Source organism: Phoca vitulina, unplaced genomic scaffold, assembly GCF_004348235.1.
Source record: "Phoca vitulina isolate PV1807 unplaced genomic scaffold, GSC_HSeal_1.0 scaffold1, whole genome shotgun sequence".
Lineage (NCBI taxonomy): Eukaryota > Metazoa > Chordata > Mammalia > Carnivora > Phocidae > Phoca > Phoca vitulina.
In genome coordinates, this window is record NW_022589704.1 from 48,197,730 (window position 1) to 48,215,622 (window position 17,893).

Sequence of the window (17,893 nt, forward strand, 5' to 3'; positions counted from 1 at the left end):
AGAGACAGAGAGAGAGCACAAGTAGAAGGACAGAGAGAAGGGAGCCTGATGCGGGGCTTGATCCCAGTGTCCTAAAATCATGACCTGAGCCAAAGGCAGAAGCTTAACCGACAGAGCCCCCCAGGCACCCCTGTGTTTCAAATTTTTATTTAAATTCTAGCTAGTTAACATATAGTTAAGAGTCTCTCTTATGGTTTGCCTTCCTCTCTCTTTTTTCTCCCCCATGTCCATCTGTTTGTTTCTTAAATTTCACGTATGAGGGAAATCATATGGCATTTATATTTCTCTGACTTATTTCACTAAGCATAATACTTAGCATGATACTCTAGCTCCATCCTATTTGTAAGGAGATCTGGATTGCTAGAATTTATATGTTGCCTTATTTCTACTTTTTTACATAATTTTGTAGTCAATGATGCTGTGCTGGATAATGACTGTGGAGCAAACCCACTGGTTTTAAGTACTATGCAGTGTGTATTTAAGGTGACTGCTGATGGCAGTCATTTCTTCTGCTGACCAAGGAAATTTCATACTACGTGGGAGTTACTAATCCTTGTGTAACAGATCACACTGGTCTCTCTGTGCATTCATGATCACCCACAACCTTAGCACCCAGAGTTCATTACATTCAATCTACTAAAAATCTCTGACCCAAAACAACCTTGGTACTTGTGTACTCTAGGACAAGAGCAGATACAATATTGCATGTGTTCATTTCTACATGTTTTTGAAAGTTTTGTGTATAACAAAATACTATTTATTTATTTATTTATTTAACTAAAGCTTCAGACAATAAATGAAATCTGTGGTGTGTGATGTTTGGCAAGCTCAGAGTGAAAGAGGTCTGTTTAAAACAATGTTACTTAATGGAGTCAATATACCTAGATTTGTTACATAAGGTCATTAATGCTTATTTATCAATTGATGATTTAAAAAAAAAGACAAATATGCTAATTAGAAAAAATACAGGGAGGAAAACAAAAAATTACAACCACTTATAATTACAACCACATGGAGACTGCTAGTATATATGTTTTAATGTTTTCCTTTACAGCAGTTAGTGGATGAAATTTAACATACAAATTAATAGATGTTCCCAACATAGGGGTGCCCAGGTACTCAATGTTCAAAACCTGAGGTAAGCCACATAAACCCACCCCAAATCTGAGTATAGCCACCCATGGCTCCAATAGAGGTATTTTCAGGACCCTCTGGTCAGAAGTTTGACAGGCTGCCCGTGTAGTTTGACAAAATGAGAACACCCATACCTAGTGTCATTGAGAGTGTGTGCCATAGGCCAGGTCTCTGGGTCGATATTGGTAATGTCAGGTAAACTGAGTATACTAATTCTAGCTCGTTCTTCCTTAGTCTGCTGCTTTTGAATCTTTAATTGTCTTCCCGAAGTAGTGATGCCCACCATGGCAATCCTGAAAATCTAGAGAGAACAGCTTGGATTTATTTCTTCATCAGGCAAACAAATGACACCACTGTAGAGAAGTATTTCCATTAGGTGCTGATCCCATGACTGGATGCCACAGGGGCAGCAGAAATCTAAGGATGAAAGACAGATATTTAGTAAGATCTTTATGGGGAAGTATTCTCCTCTGTAAGAGTTACACTTGTGTCCTGATCCTTAGATGGTGATGTGGCTGCAGCTTTAGGAATTTGACCAGGTTGTACATAACACACACGTTGGCTATGGGAGACAGCCCTAGCAAGTGTAAGAGGGCCTGGGGTTGGGATATTCTAGACCGGGACCCCTACCACCTCCCCTCTTTCAAGGGTGCATATTCCACGTCAGATATAATGCATTTCAACAGTGCAGCGGACAACAAGTGCCCAGTGGAGATTGAGTTGTTTCCTCTAACCCAGGGGTACAAAGTGACTTGCCCCCCCTGGCAAGACAACCCATTATAGATTCCAGTAGATAATCTCCCAAGCATGATGAGGCTTGATGTTCTCATCAGCATAACCTATTGATCCATGGTGAGAGTCAGGGGCAATGGTTGTTTCCTGAAATTTCCAAACTTTTACAGTATTGTGTTCCTCTGTAGGGGCCCCTAGTCTGGCATATGTGGCAAAGGACCTACCAGTTGATCATTTAAAGGTATTAAAGCCTGGGAAAGTATTTCAGTTCACCCAACAAAGGTCATTTTACTTATTAGTAACTTAATCTCCTGCTTTAATATTCCTTTTGTTTTTAACCCTGCTGCTCACAGGAAGATGGAACCTCCATTCAATGTCATGTCCTTTTGTCCAATCTTGTACATCATGACCTTTGAAATGTGACCCCTGATCACTATCTATTTAATGAAGTCATGCATTCATGGTACTCAGCTTCTTGAATTCCCTAGTAGTGGCAACTTTATTTGCATAGTGACATGGGAAACCTTGGGTTAAACCAGATGCTATGTCCACACAAAGCAGGGCATATTTAGAACCTTCACTTGCAAGGAGGGGGGCAGTATAATCAATTTGCCAATCCCTTACTAGTTGGGAACTCAGGTAGATGGACTCAACTCCTTTGACAGCTGCCTTGGATATTGTTTAGAAGACATGTTGTTACTGCATTAATGAAATCACTGTATTTCAAAGGTAATCCAGCATCCTTGGAAAAAAGCCATCTGCCCCCCCCCCCCCCCCCAGAAGCTGTAGTGTCAATTCTTTCTAGTATCCAATATGCTATATCTACTGAAGGGCAAGTTGCTAAGGCTCATACCTGATCTAGGGCATCAGCTTCCTGATGGCAGGAAGTGTCAGTGCCTTATGAGCCAGGATGTGGAAGAGTAAGGACTGCCTCAATCTCTTGCAGGTCAACCCAAATGTCTTTCCACATATCCTGACCCCACAAGGTCCTCTTCATAACCCATCCCTTGGCTTCCCATTTTCCAAGCCATAGAGCCATCACCCGAAAAACCACTCTGAGTTCCACCCATTAGCTACTGTGGCTTGTTCCTGTTTCCATCCAGGCAGTGTCAGTGTTGGGCTGATTGGCAATTGCAGTCCATGCCTTGACTAGATCCATCTGAATACTAGGCATCAGCAGGAATTTCCCCCAAATCTCTGGCTATAGGCCACAGAGGCACCACAGAAAGAGTTCCCATGGGGAATCTACATACTCTACAGGGCCTAATAACACTCACATTCCAGTGACTGGGGGCTGGTGAACAAAATGTTCCTCTCTGTTGAAAATAGGCATGCCCCTCGGTCAAAGTTGGGGTTTGAGCCATGGCAGAGATGGGTCTATGTTCTTATCATGACATATTGTGCCTTTGTAAGAGGCTGTACCTGGAAGAGCACTTCATACACTGCTAGGAGCTGTTGTTCTGTGGGAGTATTTCAGGTTTCTGCCCCCTTCCAGAGCTGGCACCCAAATCTCCCTTCTGTTGTTTCTGCTACAGCGTCCAACCCATGATTTCCGGAATCAGACACATCTAATGCAAATGGTAGCCCTGCTTGGGAGATGCCTAGAGATTTAATCTGTCTTATTAGTATTTTTGCTGTAGTGAAGGCAGCCTGCTGCTCTGATCCCTAGTCCCATTCATACTCTTCCTTTACCAAGAGGCATAAGAGACAGAGGCATTGTGCCAGATGGGATATAAAAGTCCTCCAAAACCCTAACATCCCTAAAAAGGCTTGCATCTTTTTCACATTTGTAAGGGTTGGATAGGCTTGTACCTTACCAATCACACTTTCTGGGACAGTGCTTGTGTGTTCTACCTGACCCAATGACTCACAAAAACTTTGCTGCAGTGCCTGGCCCTTGAATTTTCTGTGGATTCACTACTCATCCTTTCCCTTACAGACGTTCCAGCAAAAACTGTTGTCCTGCAGTAGAGGCAAGTCTTCACATGTTAATATTATATCCTTTCTCCTGCACTTTTGGATTATTGCTGATTTGAGTAATTATAAGGAAGTGTTGAATATCTTTGACTTCACACTGAGGGCAGCATTTTGCATTGCTTTGTTTGAAGAAATTCCCAGAAGTAGAGGTTTGGGGTCAAAGAAATGATTAATACTGTTGCCAAATGATGGGAAATAACTATCTCATGCTATTACTTTTCTTGCTTTGAAAATTGATCTATATTAAGAGGTTAACATTTTTATTCAAATAGAAGATAGTATCAATAATTAAGTTTTGCGGAACGCCTGGGTGGCTCAGTCGGTTAGGCGTCTGCCTTCAGCTCAGGTCGTGATCCCGTCCTGGGATCGAGTCCTGCATCGGGCTCCTTGCTCAACAGGGTGCCTGCCACTCCCCTTGCTTGTGTTCTCTCTCTCTGTCTCTCTGACAAATAAATGAATAAAATCTTTAAAAAAAAAGAATTAAGTTTTGCATATTTTAGTTACTTGTAAAGCTGACAGTTTATAAGCTGTGTTTATTTAGTCACATTTTTATTTTTTTTCCTTAAAGATTTTATTTATTTATTCATGAGAGACAGAGAGAGAGGCAGAGGCAGAGGAAGAAGCAAGCTCCCCGCGGGACTCGATCCCAGAACTCCGGGATCATGACCCTAGCCAAAGACAGATGCTTAATCAACTGAGCCACCCAGGTGCCCTCACTCCCATTTTTAAAAGATACTGAACCCTCTCAAAGATCAAATTTTGTATATGTGTAAGATACTGCTTTTTCTTTCCATGCTGTTTGATAACTCCAATTTTTATATCAATATGATTTTATGATCTTTATAATGTCTGCGAGTTTTACAATGGTAATTATTTTAAATTTCTGATATTATTTATTTGTGCTTTATTTTTTGAACAATTTCTCCAGAAGTATAACACTTCATTGAGCTTTTAAATAACCTACTATAAAAATTTTAAATTATTGTATAGAGTTTTAAAAATATTTTTAAAAATTTGACTCTTAAAGTTTATATTTTTTTTCCTGTTTTCTTTAGATCAGATTTCCTGTTCTGACTTTACATTTTTGAGATAGTTGCATAGATCACTAATTTTCAGACGTTTTCCTTTTTTTAACTTTTTTCTTTTCTAATATATAAATGTGTAACTATAAAATTCCCTTCAAGTACTGATTTCATTACAGCCCATAAGTTTTGATATATTGTATTTTCATTATCTTTTTATATTTAAAAACTATTTTTCCAGCTCTATTGAGATAGAATTGACATACAACATTGTATGGTTTAAAGTGTACATGTTCATCTGATACTTAGATATCGCAAAACAGGGCGCCTGGGTGGCTCAGTTGGTTAAGCCACTGCCTTCGGCTCAGGTCATGATCCTGGAGTCCCGGGATCGAGTCCCGCATCGGGCTCCCTGCTCGGCGGGGAGTCTGCGTCTCCCTCTGACCCTCCCCCTTCTCATGCTCTCTCTATCTCATTCTCTCTCTCAAATAAATAAATAAAATCTTTAAAAAAAAAAAAAAAGATATTGCAAAACAATTACCATAACAGTGTTAGCCAACACCTCCATTAATTCAAAAGTTTTTCCAATTTTTTGTTATCTTCTTTTATTTTCATTTTTCTTGGAGGCATATGCCTTAATTTTCAACATATGAGATTTTCCAGTTATCTTTTAAGTAGATTATTTTACATTATACTGAGATGTTAGAGAACTATATAATTTCAAATCTTTGAAATTTGTTGTGATTCAGCATAGGACCAACTGCTTATATAACCCATGTGCTCTTGGAAAGAATGTGTATTTTGCATGAGAGAAGTGTTTTACTGAGTATGTTATTTTAAAAATAAACATAAATTCAAATCTGTTATATATATTGGTCAAATATTCACTCTACTTGTTCATTATTTGTGGTCATTTATCAATTAATGAGAGACTTATTTGTTCTTGTAGTTTTGTCCATTTTGACTTTATAATTGTGGACTTTTGATATTAGGCACAAAAATTTTGAATTTTCATATCTTCCTGGTGAAATGAAAGTAAAAGCGAGATGAGAAGAAGAAAGAAAAAAATACAAACAAGAACACGAGAGAAGATTTAGAGAATTTACCACAGCTGATAACATCTTGCATTGCATATCTACAAAAGTTTACATATATTGATATGGGCACCAAATTGTTTAAGAGAGAAATGGATCAGAATATGAAGTAAAAAAACATGGTTTTAAAAAGGCACAGAAAATAAGTAGGTAAAGGGTACTTGGTACCTTGGGTGTTGTAGTCATGGCAATAAATGATAAGGTTGAAAACACTGACTAGAATATAAAATAAACAACTTAAATATTCATGAATTATTCCCTAGAATGGATTAAATATTTGATTGTAAAAAACAAAATCATAAAAATTGGAAAATATATTTTAAAACTCTTAAAAGGCATAAGGTCTTCCAGCAAGCAAAATATATTTTTAAAAAGTGATTTCTAAGATAAAATTTCTCAACATTGGACTATCAAAGAAATAAGAGAACTCACAGTAATAACTCAAGTTTATTTTATATCAATAAACATATTTTATTTTTTAAATTTTATTATGTTATGTTAGTCACCATACATTACATCATTAGTTTTTGATTTGTGTTCCATGATTCATTGTTTGCGTGTAACACCCAGTGCTCCATGCAGAACGTGCCCTCTTTAATACCCATCACCAGGCTAACCCATCCCCCCACCTCCCTCCCCTCTAGAACCCTCAGTTTGTTTCTCAGAGTCCATAGTCTCTCAATAAACATATTTTAAATGGGCAAAATTTTCCTTGTGAAACAATACAGGTAAAATGTATCAAACAAATAATGAAACACTAAACTAAATATAAAATAAAATAGAATATTATTTGAATTTCTATCATATAAACAGTAATTTTCAATATTTGATATGCATTTTTTTCAAACTCTGTCTATGCTTAATGATATATTAATTCATTGCACAAATACACATTAAATGTATTGAATGCCAGTGGGTGGGTGTTGGTGATATAATATTGAATAATTAAATCACTTATATATCATATTCTGGATGCTATTCAAAGTCTTTCACATGTACTAACTCATTTAATGTTCACTGTAACTTCCAAAGGTAGGTTTTTATATCATAACTTGCAAATTATAAATGAAGGCTATAGTAACTTAGAGGTGTTTGATAACAGGCCCAAGATTACCCAGTTAGAGAATGAATTTAGACAGTACGGATAGATTCAGTATTCTACACAAGCATCTAGAGTATAAGGTAGACTAGTAAAAAGACATTTATAATTTAGTGTTATAAATGCTTTGATGTGGTAATTACAGTATGGACATGGATTAACATTGGAATAACATTAATATGTTTGCCTTAAAGAATACCAGATAAAGTGACACATAAGCTTCAAGAATGACTCAAGGAAGAATAATTCAGGAAGTGGTTATCTTATATTAAGGACTAGAGATGAGGGAAAATATAGGGCTTTTGAAGAGCTGTTGTGGTATAAACTTTGAATGAAAAACCAATGTGAAAATGACGGTAATATATATATACAGCATATATATGGATGTTATCTTGAACATACCCATTATAATTTACTTATTCATTTTACTTTTTTAAAGATTTTATTTATTTGAGAGAGCAAGAGCATGAGCAGGGGAGGAGGGGTAGAGGGAGAGGGAGAAGCAAACTCCCCGCTGAGCAGGGAGCCCAATGTGAGACTCTATCCTGGGATGCCGGGATCATGACCTGAGCCTAAGGCAGATGCTTAACCGACTGAGCCACCCAGGTGCCCACCAATTCATTTTATATATTCTATGTATGTTTTATCATTTAAATTTTTCTGCAAGCTGATTATTGTCCTATTATATATGTAAAACAAATATTCTTTCCCCTTCTCAATGAATATCTCTTTCCTTTTTCTCCTTATTCTCAGCCTTTTAAAAATCTGCCTTTTAAATAAAATTTTGGAGAAAAAAACTGAATGAAACTACAAGAGAAAAAATCTGCCTTTTATTATAGATGTTTATTTATCATGCAGCAAATTGTGAGCTCTTGGGTCCCAGATTTGATGTAGGCATCTTTGAACCCTTCATAATATTACATATTCTGCTCAACATAAATATATTTTTCCTTGAATATGAATTGAATGAATATGAAAATGAATTCATGAATATGAATTGAATCATAAAGAGTATATATTTTGGTAATGGTATAATGTGATTATAAATGAGTACTTTATGAGCAAAACATCACCTTGTATACTGTAAAGTCTATGTCAGATTCTCATATTATCAGAAAAACTCAAAATTGTTCTCTAGTTTTTAATTTACCACTTTTTTTGAGTGGACTGCAGCATATCCTCCTTTAATGTCTATAAATCTTGCATGTTAGGGAAGGAAACAAAGAAGATCTCAATTATTTACTATTATTTCCACTGGACTAGATGGACATTTCATTGCCTTCATTTTACATAGACAAATGATCCTATCAGTCTGATAATTCACAAGAAATCAAAAGTTCCAAACTAATGTATGGAATTATGTTTTTAGGTCTTAGCAGGATATTTCTTTGTAAGTTAGAAATTCTTTTCCTGAAGATTTATTGAAAATTTCCACAGTAACAAATATTAACTGTATGATGAACTTGAAGTAACTCAAGGTGTGAGATTAATCGTATTCTTATGAGTTTCCCTCATACAATTTGGGATATTAGCTTTTTCATAGCATGCACTAAAAAAATATTAAATAAAAATTATAACTCTTTCATGTTTTTAATAATAAGAAAAGAAAATATATAAGCACAGCTACCATTTATTAAAAACCCTAGTATTTATCAATTTGTGTTATAGGGTGTTACAGGCATTTGAACTCCTCTTCATTTAATTTCTACAACAACACTGAGTTATAGGAGGTATTAACTTTATTTTATAGATAATTATGTTGAGACTTAGAGGGTTCTAGTGTCAGGCACAATGCTAATTAATGTGTGGTAGGCCATAGTTGTTTATTTTTTTTTTCATTTTGCAACCTAATAATTTCACAGAGAAGACAATGTTTACTTTCTCATGAATTATGAAAGATCCTGAGAAACAGCACTCATTTTTTACCCTACAGGATTCACCAAACTTCACACATATCATTGAAGATAGTCAACATTTTACAACTTGAATGGCTTGTATAGGATCAAGGGAATAATACAAAGTATCTCTGAAAGATAATTTTTTAAAAATTCTAAAATTATGTATTTCCTTTTGTCACATTATGGTCTTTGTGTTTTTAAATACAAAGTGTCTGTAAATCTTACCTTATTGTCTCCCCTTTCTCGCACTGAAAGAGAATTAATTTTCCATCTTTCAAGTTTATTGTGAGAGTCTTTTACACATCTATTTATACTACTTAATTGATCATGTTCTAATTATTTACATATGTCTATGCTTCACTCTATATTATAAATATCTTGAGGACAATACTATAATTTTATAGATGTAGTCCAAATTAGCACTTTGCACGTGACAAATATGGTGAGACTAGGGTGGGGGCTCCTTACCCCTTGGTTTAGGGTTCCATATGGAGGATTACCTTTAAGAGAACCATGCCTGACTTAGGTTATACCTTCTCACTACTCTCCAAGGAAAGAGAATGATTTACTTGTTTGATGAATTTTAGAGAAAACATTTAAAATGCTCAACTCAGTTCCTTCTCTTTTCTACTTTTACACTTCTCCTGCCTGCAGGTAACACACATTCTCAGCTCATTGGTATCAGAAAGTTAGGGATGGACTGCTTTGAAGAGACCTGTCATTATCAAGCTATTCCTATATGCATAGGTCTCCCTGTATGAGGGATAAATTATTTGTAAGCCCATGAGCCCATATATAAAAACCACATTCTCCAGTCAATCTTTAGTAGTAATAAAGCTGAGATTCTGACCCCACCTGTCTGGTCAGGGAGGAAAAAAGGATATTATTTATTAGTCCTTAACAATCACAGCATCTAATGCATTGGCCATGAATATTAAAAAAATAGTGGATAGAATTACAGAAATAAAACGTGGAGAATGGAGTGAGACTCAGGTTTAGAAAACATATGGGGCGCCTGGGTGGCTCAGTCGTTAAGCGTCTGCCTTCGGCTCAGGTCATGATCCCAGGGTCCTGGGATCGAGCCCCGCATCGGGCTCCCTGCTCAGCGGGAAGCCTGCTTCTTCCTCTCCCATTTCCCCCTGCTTGTGTTCCTGCTCTTGCTATCTGTCTGTCAAATGAATAAATAAAATCTTTAAAAAAAAAAAAAAAGAAAACATATATGACATGGAATTGTGACATTTTTCAGGTCACTGTAAATTACAGAAGTTTTATGTAAAACTGAGTGATTATTTTGGTATAAGAATACCAGCTTTGTGGGCTGTTAGTATTGGATACTGCAGTGAATACTAAACTTTGTAAGCACTTTTTTTTACCTAAGCACACATGGATATGGAAAAAAAATGGGGCTCTAAGCAAAAATTAGTTTTCAATTTTCAGTGCAGGCATGTAACAGAAAAATTCAATAGCAAAGATTTTCTGTTGGACTGTAATTCTCATTCAAGTGTGTGAAATAGAGTGTGTGAATTATGTATTTTTAAATTTTACTATGTTTTCAGTCACTATTTTATTAATCTAATTATATAACCCATTTAGCCCCATCAGACATGAGAAACTACCTGAACCACAATGAAGCGTGTGATGCCAGGAACCTGTTTTAGGACCCTCACCTACGTCTGACCTCTCTCTGGCTGAGGCCAAGCAGAATAAGAAATTGGAGAGAAAGAATTTTGAACTGGTTATGCCATGAGCAATTAACACAAAGTATAATTTACTTTTCGTAAGAATTCCCTCGGACTTTATTTTGGAATTTAACTTTCAAATAAATTTTTATTTCATCTTTATTATTTCCTTAGGAACTTCATAATGGGAGACAGTGCTGTTAAAACTTGGTATATTCTAATGCCATTCATTCAATCTCACTCCAGCTCCTATGATGAATTTTATTCTACATATATGCTTGAATCAAACTTGAGGCAAGAAATGAAACAGACTTGAGTATAAAATAACTTTGAAGTAAATTTATTAATGTCTTTACTGATTGGTGGTGATATCATTTGAAAGCAAAATTCATATTGCCAATAGACGTTCCAGAAGTAGCCATAGAAGAGAAGAGCTTTTATTTTCTTAATTTTTCCTACAAATGGAGGTCAAATCTGCTTAATTCAGGTGGAAATATTGTTAAACAAATACATCCACTTGATTGGGATTTTCCCTAAAAGTTACTTTTCATAAATAATAAAGTTGATATCTTGTTTCTGTCAATTAGATTCCTTTATCTTTTTCAGAAATTAGATTGGGAAAATGGAAGCCATGTAGTTTTTTTTTTTCCTTTTTTTTTTCTCGTTTGAGGCATGAACATTTGCTTCCTAACTTTAAGGAAGTCATTGAACCACAAATTAAACATTTCAACATAGGCTGAACATTTCCAGACAAAATGTAGTTAATAAGAAGATGATGAAAATGACTTGGAATGGCACTCATATTTTTGATGTTTGGAGTTTGGAAATAGTTGTCTTTTCTATCCCTGCAAATCTCCAAATTACTGGACCCCTCATCAATTCTGATTGCAGGCTATATCCAGAGAAAGCCCCTGTTAGCACAGCTGCATTCCATTTTATCTCTAGTCTCAAATTGATTAATTCCTTCCTAAGTTTCTTCTTTGTTCTTTGTCTCCTTTGTCATAAACAAACATATGTTCTGACTTCTATTCTCTTCTGTTAGATCATCAGTTTTTTTTAAGCATATGATCTGCCTTCCAGTCTACTGAAGATAAGAAATTTATCACTTTTCCCATAGCATAACAAGTGTCATCAGATTTCCAACTTCAGTATTTATATGACAGTGCAAGGAGTCCCATTTGTAAGACACAGATTTTACCTCCAATATTAGTACTTCCAATCTTAGGTTATTGTTACATGAAGGCAACACAATTGTAACAAAGAGATCTTAAATATGACTTAAATAAAAGAGATTTTTCTCTTGCATAAAATCCAGAGTAGAGAAATTCATAAATGACCCTAACATCTTTAGCATCTAGTGCTCATCTCTGTTTTAAGCATAAGCTCTAGGACACTTCACAGTATGTAGAAAATGAGGGGGAAAAAAGAGGTATCTTACAGCTTTCTTTTAGAGATTGTGAAGAGACTTGGCGTAATTTCCAGTCATCAGCCTTTGGCCAGAACTTGGTCACATGGCCAAAACTAGCTATGAGCAATGCTTAGGCATCCTTTATAGATAGCCTGTCAACTTCCCAGAGAAAACTTGGGAAAAGACAGGTAAAATAGATGTTGATTGAACAATTGGCTATCTCTTCACATGCTGAAATAATTTATTTTGAGTCTTCCTTTACAATTCCTTCTTTATAAAGATGATTTTATGGCATCTTAAAATCATAAAAGAGAGTATAAATATGAATTAGAACTATTTATTATAAACAGCAATTCAGAGAAAACCACTTAGAGTTGATAATTTTATTTCTTAGAGCATGCTGATAATATTAGCCTTTTCATAATTAACACAAGTTTATATTACAAATTCTAATGGTTAAAAAACTCAGCTAACAAAGGTATTTAAAAATTTTCCTCTAGATCAAGATTCTGGCCTCTTCACAGAACTTCAATATTTTGTTTCCCTGGACAAATAGTCACACACCTTTTACTTTTCTCAATACCTTAGTTGACAAATATTGTGACCACTTTTATTATTAGTATCCCTTTCCAATGGACTTTTTGGTTAGCTAGCTCTTGACTATAAGATATGTATACCTTCCACTCTAACAATTTCTAATGTGACACCTCTTACCTGGGTCTTCTTCAGGGGTCTTTCAGAAAGCAGTGATCAAGATGTTAGCCAAGGTGTCTGTCATCTCAAGGCCTTTACAAAGAAGGATTCACATCCCAGTTAACTCATATGGTTGTTGGTAGAATTCAATTCCTTGTGAGTAATTAAAGTCCTCAGTTCCTATCTGACTGATGGCTACAGGCCTCCCAGTTTTTTCTACAGCAGCTTCTCCAATATGGTAGTCTGCTTCATCAAAGCATTCAAGCCAAGAAGTTAGTGAAAACAGTCTACAAACATAATGGAAGTCAATGGCTTTTGTAACCTAATCACAGGAGTGACATCCTATCACTTGTGTTGTTTTCTATTTAAAAGTGAGTCACTAGGGATGCCTTGGTGGCTCAGTCAGTTAAGCTCAGGTCTTGATCTCAGGGTCATGGGTTCAAGCCCCATGTTGGGTTCCACTCTGGTCATGGAGCCTACTTAAGATAAAAAAAATAAAATAAAATAAAAAATAAAAGTGAATCTCTAGGTCCAACTCACACCCAGGCAGAAGGAATTACACAGGGTGTGAATATTAAAAGGCAGGATTACTGCGGTCCATCTTAAAAGTCTGTCTACTATACAAACTATGCTTAAATCATGTGGACTGAAGAAATGTGGCCTAGTGCATCAAACCATTTGCTACAGTTAACTGTAAAATCTTTAAAATGCCTTAATATAGTAAATTCATAGGAAGTTATATCATTCCACATAAACATTTAAGTGAAAAATATGAGCAAAATGCATGTTATTTTTTAAAAGATTTTATTTATTTACTTGTGAGAGAGAGAGAGAGCATGAGTAAGGGGGGAGGGGTAGAGGGAGAGGGAGAAGCATCATGGGATTCCATCCTAAGACCCTGGGATCATGACCTGAGCCAAAGGCAAATGCTGAACCGACTGAGCCACCCAGGCACGAGAGCATAATGCATATTAAAGAAGCCTCTATATTCATTCATATTTTCTCTCCTCAAAAATAGAAAAAAAAATAGGATAAAGGAAGTAATTATTATCTACATATTTACATAGGAGACACTGAAAAAGGATTGCCTATGGTTTTAAAGTGGTTAACAGAACAATATAGACAAAAGCATTCAAATAGCCAAACTAAAAAAATAATAAAGCAATTTTTCAATATCATTTCTTGATTATAACGAAATTAATCATGACTAACAAAAACACTAATCAAGCCATGTAAAACAAATTATATGCTTAAAAGATTTACAAATGAGTCAAGCTTAACCTAGCTTTTCTGAATTGAAATCCTCATTAAAAGATCTTTATCCCACTGGATTTAAGTAAAAGGCAAGAAGGACAATAAGTTCTTCCTTTCTCTTAGAAAGAGTAGAGGGCTAATGGAGGATGGGAGCTATAATTTATTCATTTTAACAATGTAGGCAAATTCAAGTGCTGACTCTTACTTTTGGGTAATAAACTTTTTTATAATAATTATAAATTATTTTAACAAGTGATATATTGTTTTTTAAACCTTTCTGAAAATTTGTACTTTTTAAAGAGAAAAAGTAGGAAGAACTTACCCAAATATTTTTAGGTTATTGCTTAAGAGGTTATAAATTATGTTAAGAACATATAGTCTATATTATATATTGTATCTGTGTCTAAGTGTGCACATATTTATATATACATATGAATATATATGTATATATGTATACACATACACACTCCGCATTTAGAGAGATAAATATGTATTTATTAGGACAGATATGTGAAAAAGTTATAACTCAATTATGACAACAAATACGTTTACATTTGAATTCCATGTCTTTGCATTTTTCAAGTATAGATTTTCATGATCAGGTAAACACAAAGTTAATTTTGTAAACAATGATATGAAAACAAATTCATGAATTTGTTACATGCCTTTTTATTCATAAACAATAGCCAAATACAAAAAATACCCACACTCTTGCCCCAAAACAAGAATTTACCACATGTTTACAGTGATTAAACATTTGATGATTTGTAACAGATTACAAGGAAAGTATTAAATTAGGGATTTAAACTGGATATTAGATAAAATTTTACATGAATTTTATGCACTTCTTTCAATTTGGAGTGAACTAAGCTAAAACTTTGTGTGTGCATGTGTGTATATTTCTTTTTTGTCATGATTGTAACTTTGACTCAATTCTGACTCTTAGTCAATATTTAATTTTGACTATATTAAACCTGGAAAAAATATTAAGAAAGACAAAGAGTGCAAAAAATAGTCTACCACATTTGAGTATTAAAAAAAGCCTAACTTCTTACTGTCACAAAACTGAAGCTACCTTTTAATGTTACTCTTACTTTATGAAAAGATTTTATTTAATGATCTTAAATTAACTAAATGACTTTTGATATTTATTTAAATAATCACATTTTATCTTTCATTTATTATAATTCATTAAATTATACTAACAGAGTTCATTTTATAGAACCAAACAAATAACACATATGTGATCTCGGGACATAACTAAAATAAAATATTTCTAGATTTAGTATTCTTATATTTTATTAAGTAATTTGAAAAGCTACAATAAGACTATTCTTCAGTCTCTTCCTACCACCTCATGCTCTGTACTCCCTGCTTCACTCCAGGTTTTTGTTTTTTTTTTTTAATTTTATTTTTCAGTAATCTGCACCAATGTGGGGCTCGAACTCACAACCCCGAGATCGAGAGTCGCATGCTCTACTGACTGAGCCAGCCAGGTGCCCCCAGATTCTTTATCATAGTTTGCTTTCAGTACTTTAATTTGTCATTGTCTCTATAGGAAACAGATGGCACTCTCAAATTAGAATAATTCAAGGAAACTTTAAAAAAGAAACTATTTAGAAAATTGTGGAGAGGGTATATAAGAACCACAAGTTGTTAACACTTGAAAACTGAAGATATTAGAGGAAAAAGGAGTTATCAGAAACCAAAGAGGCTCACCCATTTATAAATGACATAGCCAATCAAGAATACTCCAGGGAGAAATTCAGGGGATTAAATACCCTGATTTTACTTGCATCCCTCCCTTCAATCCCACCTATTGACTGAAATCAACCACAAGCTGGATGATACAGTCCATACGGAACAGTCACGAAGGCAGAGAGGATGAATCTAGAGGAGTAAATAGGAGACATTTGTCAGAACATCAAATTAGATTTATAGAAATAATTGGAAGATTTGCCCCTGTGAGCAGGAGATATTTTTTAAGGGCTGGAGTGGGTGGGATCACAGGCTATCCGTGTTTGTTAATTGGCTTTATCCAAAAGAAGAGTAAACTTTCTCCAATCTTCAAGACAGGGTGAGAGAGAGGTCAGGGGCCTAGTGGCAGGAGTGGGCCTGTCTAATGTTTAGTCAAACTGAGGGAAAGTTAAGGCCATTTTAGTCAATGGTCTCAGTTTCTCCATGGTTACTTTTATTTAAGTTTAAGGAATTTGCAATTCGGGCCTATGTATTTACTTTCTGTATTCAACCAGGTATGAATAAGTCACTGGGGGGGGTTTCTGATTTTTCCTGAGCAAGCTTGGCCTTGTGCCTGTGCACAGTCTTCCACACCACGAGAGATAAGTGGGATTTCAGCAAGGCCTCTGGCTGTCTCTTCTGCTGGATCTCCCTGTTAAATTTCTGGTTGGTCTGCCTTTGTGATGCTTGCCCCAACCAGTACTATGACTTCAAGCCAGCCCATATTAGCCTTCTCTAATTATTTGCCAAAGAGATCTCTATTGTTTTTGACAGTGCCCTGGGCATGGATTTTTCCAGACTCCATTCCAAATAGAATTAGCCTATCTGACACAACAGCAGGGCTGCTGATGTTTAAGACCTGCCCCATATGTTGGGGGAATGGAATACAGTCCCTAGCTGAAATGCCATAGACTCCTAATCTTACCAAGATTTAGTGGGTTTTCTTGAGTAAACAGTGCTTCTCACTTTGTTAAATCTTCAAGTGGTTGTTCTGACACCTGTATTTAGTCCTATCACTGCTTTGGGGAAATAGGATTATGATTAACCAAACTCCTCATTCTGCCATTCTGGAAGTCTTACCCCTCTACCTTCTATACTTTTTTATCCAGAATTTTCTTGCCTCTAGATATATAGGATATTCCCTATCTTTGAGGTTAGAAAGGCCATTCCTGAAAGTGCTTAAATAAGAGATCTTTCATTTTTTCCCTTTCACACCATTTATATCAAATCAAAAATTGTCACCAATCTTACTGCTAAACATTCTTTAATTAGGATTATAATATTGAGATTTATAATAAACGTATATTTGGTCTTCTTCCAAGTTTCTGGCACAGAGCTACTAAAACACTTGGAATTTCCTAAGTGATGAGAGCTATAAAGGTGTCTTTTGTTATGTTAAGGAGGTGACTTTTGTGTTAATGAGCCCCCTAAGGTTGGGAGCTGGTTGATGGGGAACCAATCAGGAATAGAGGGTTGGAATTTTCAGTACCATCCTCTGATCCCAGGGGAGGGGAGAGGGGCTGCAGATTGAATCAATCATCAATGGCAAATGACTTAATCAATTGAGTTTATGTAATAAAGCCTCCATAAAATCCCCAAAAGATGGAATTCAGATAGCTATTTTCTCTCTTCCTCTGGCTATTGATTTGTATCCTTTGAAATCCTTTGTAATAAATTAGTAATCTAGTGAATTCTGTGAGCCATTCTAGAAAATTAATCTAACCCGAGGAAAGGCACTGGGTCATGGGAACCTCTGATTTATAGCCAATTGGTCAGAAGCACAGGCAACAACCTGGCTTGAGGCTGGCATCTAATGAGGAGATCTGTCTTGTGCAACTAAGCCCTCAATCTGTGGAATCTATGCTATTTCCAGGTAGATAGTGTCAGAATTGAATTGAATTATAGGACACCCAATTGACATCCAGAGAATTGCTTGCTTGGTGATGGTATGGAAGAAGCCCACCTCCACACATTAGGATAGGGTACAGAATCCAAAGTAAGGGCATTCCATTCCATTCCATTCCATTCCATACTGCCTTATTTTAGAAAAAAAAAAAAAAAATCTCTCCTAACTGGTCTCCCACTTGGCTACCTTAAAACCAGTGTTCCTATGCTACCATCATAGAATCTGACTATAAATCTGACCATGACATACACATACTTGCT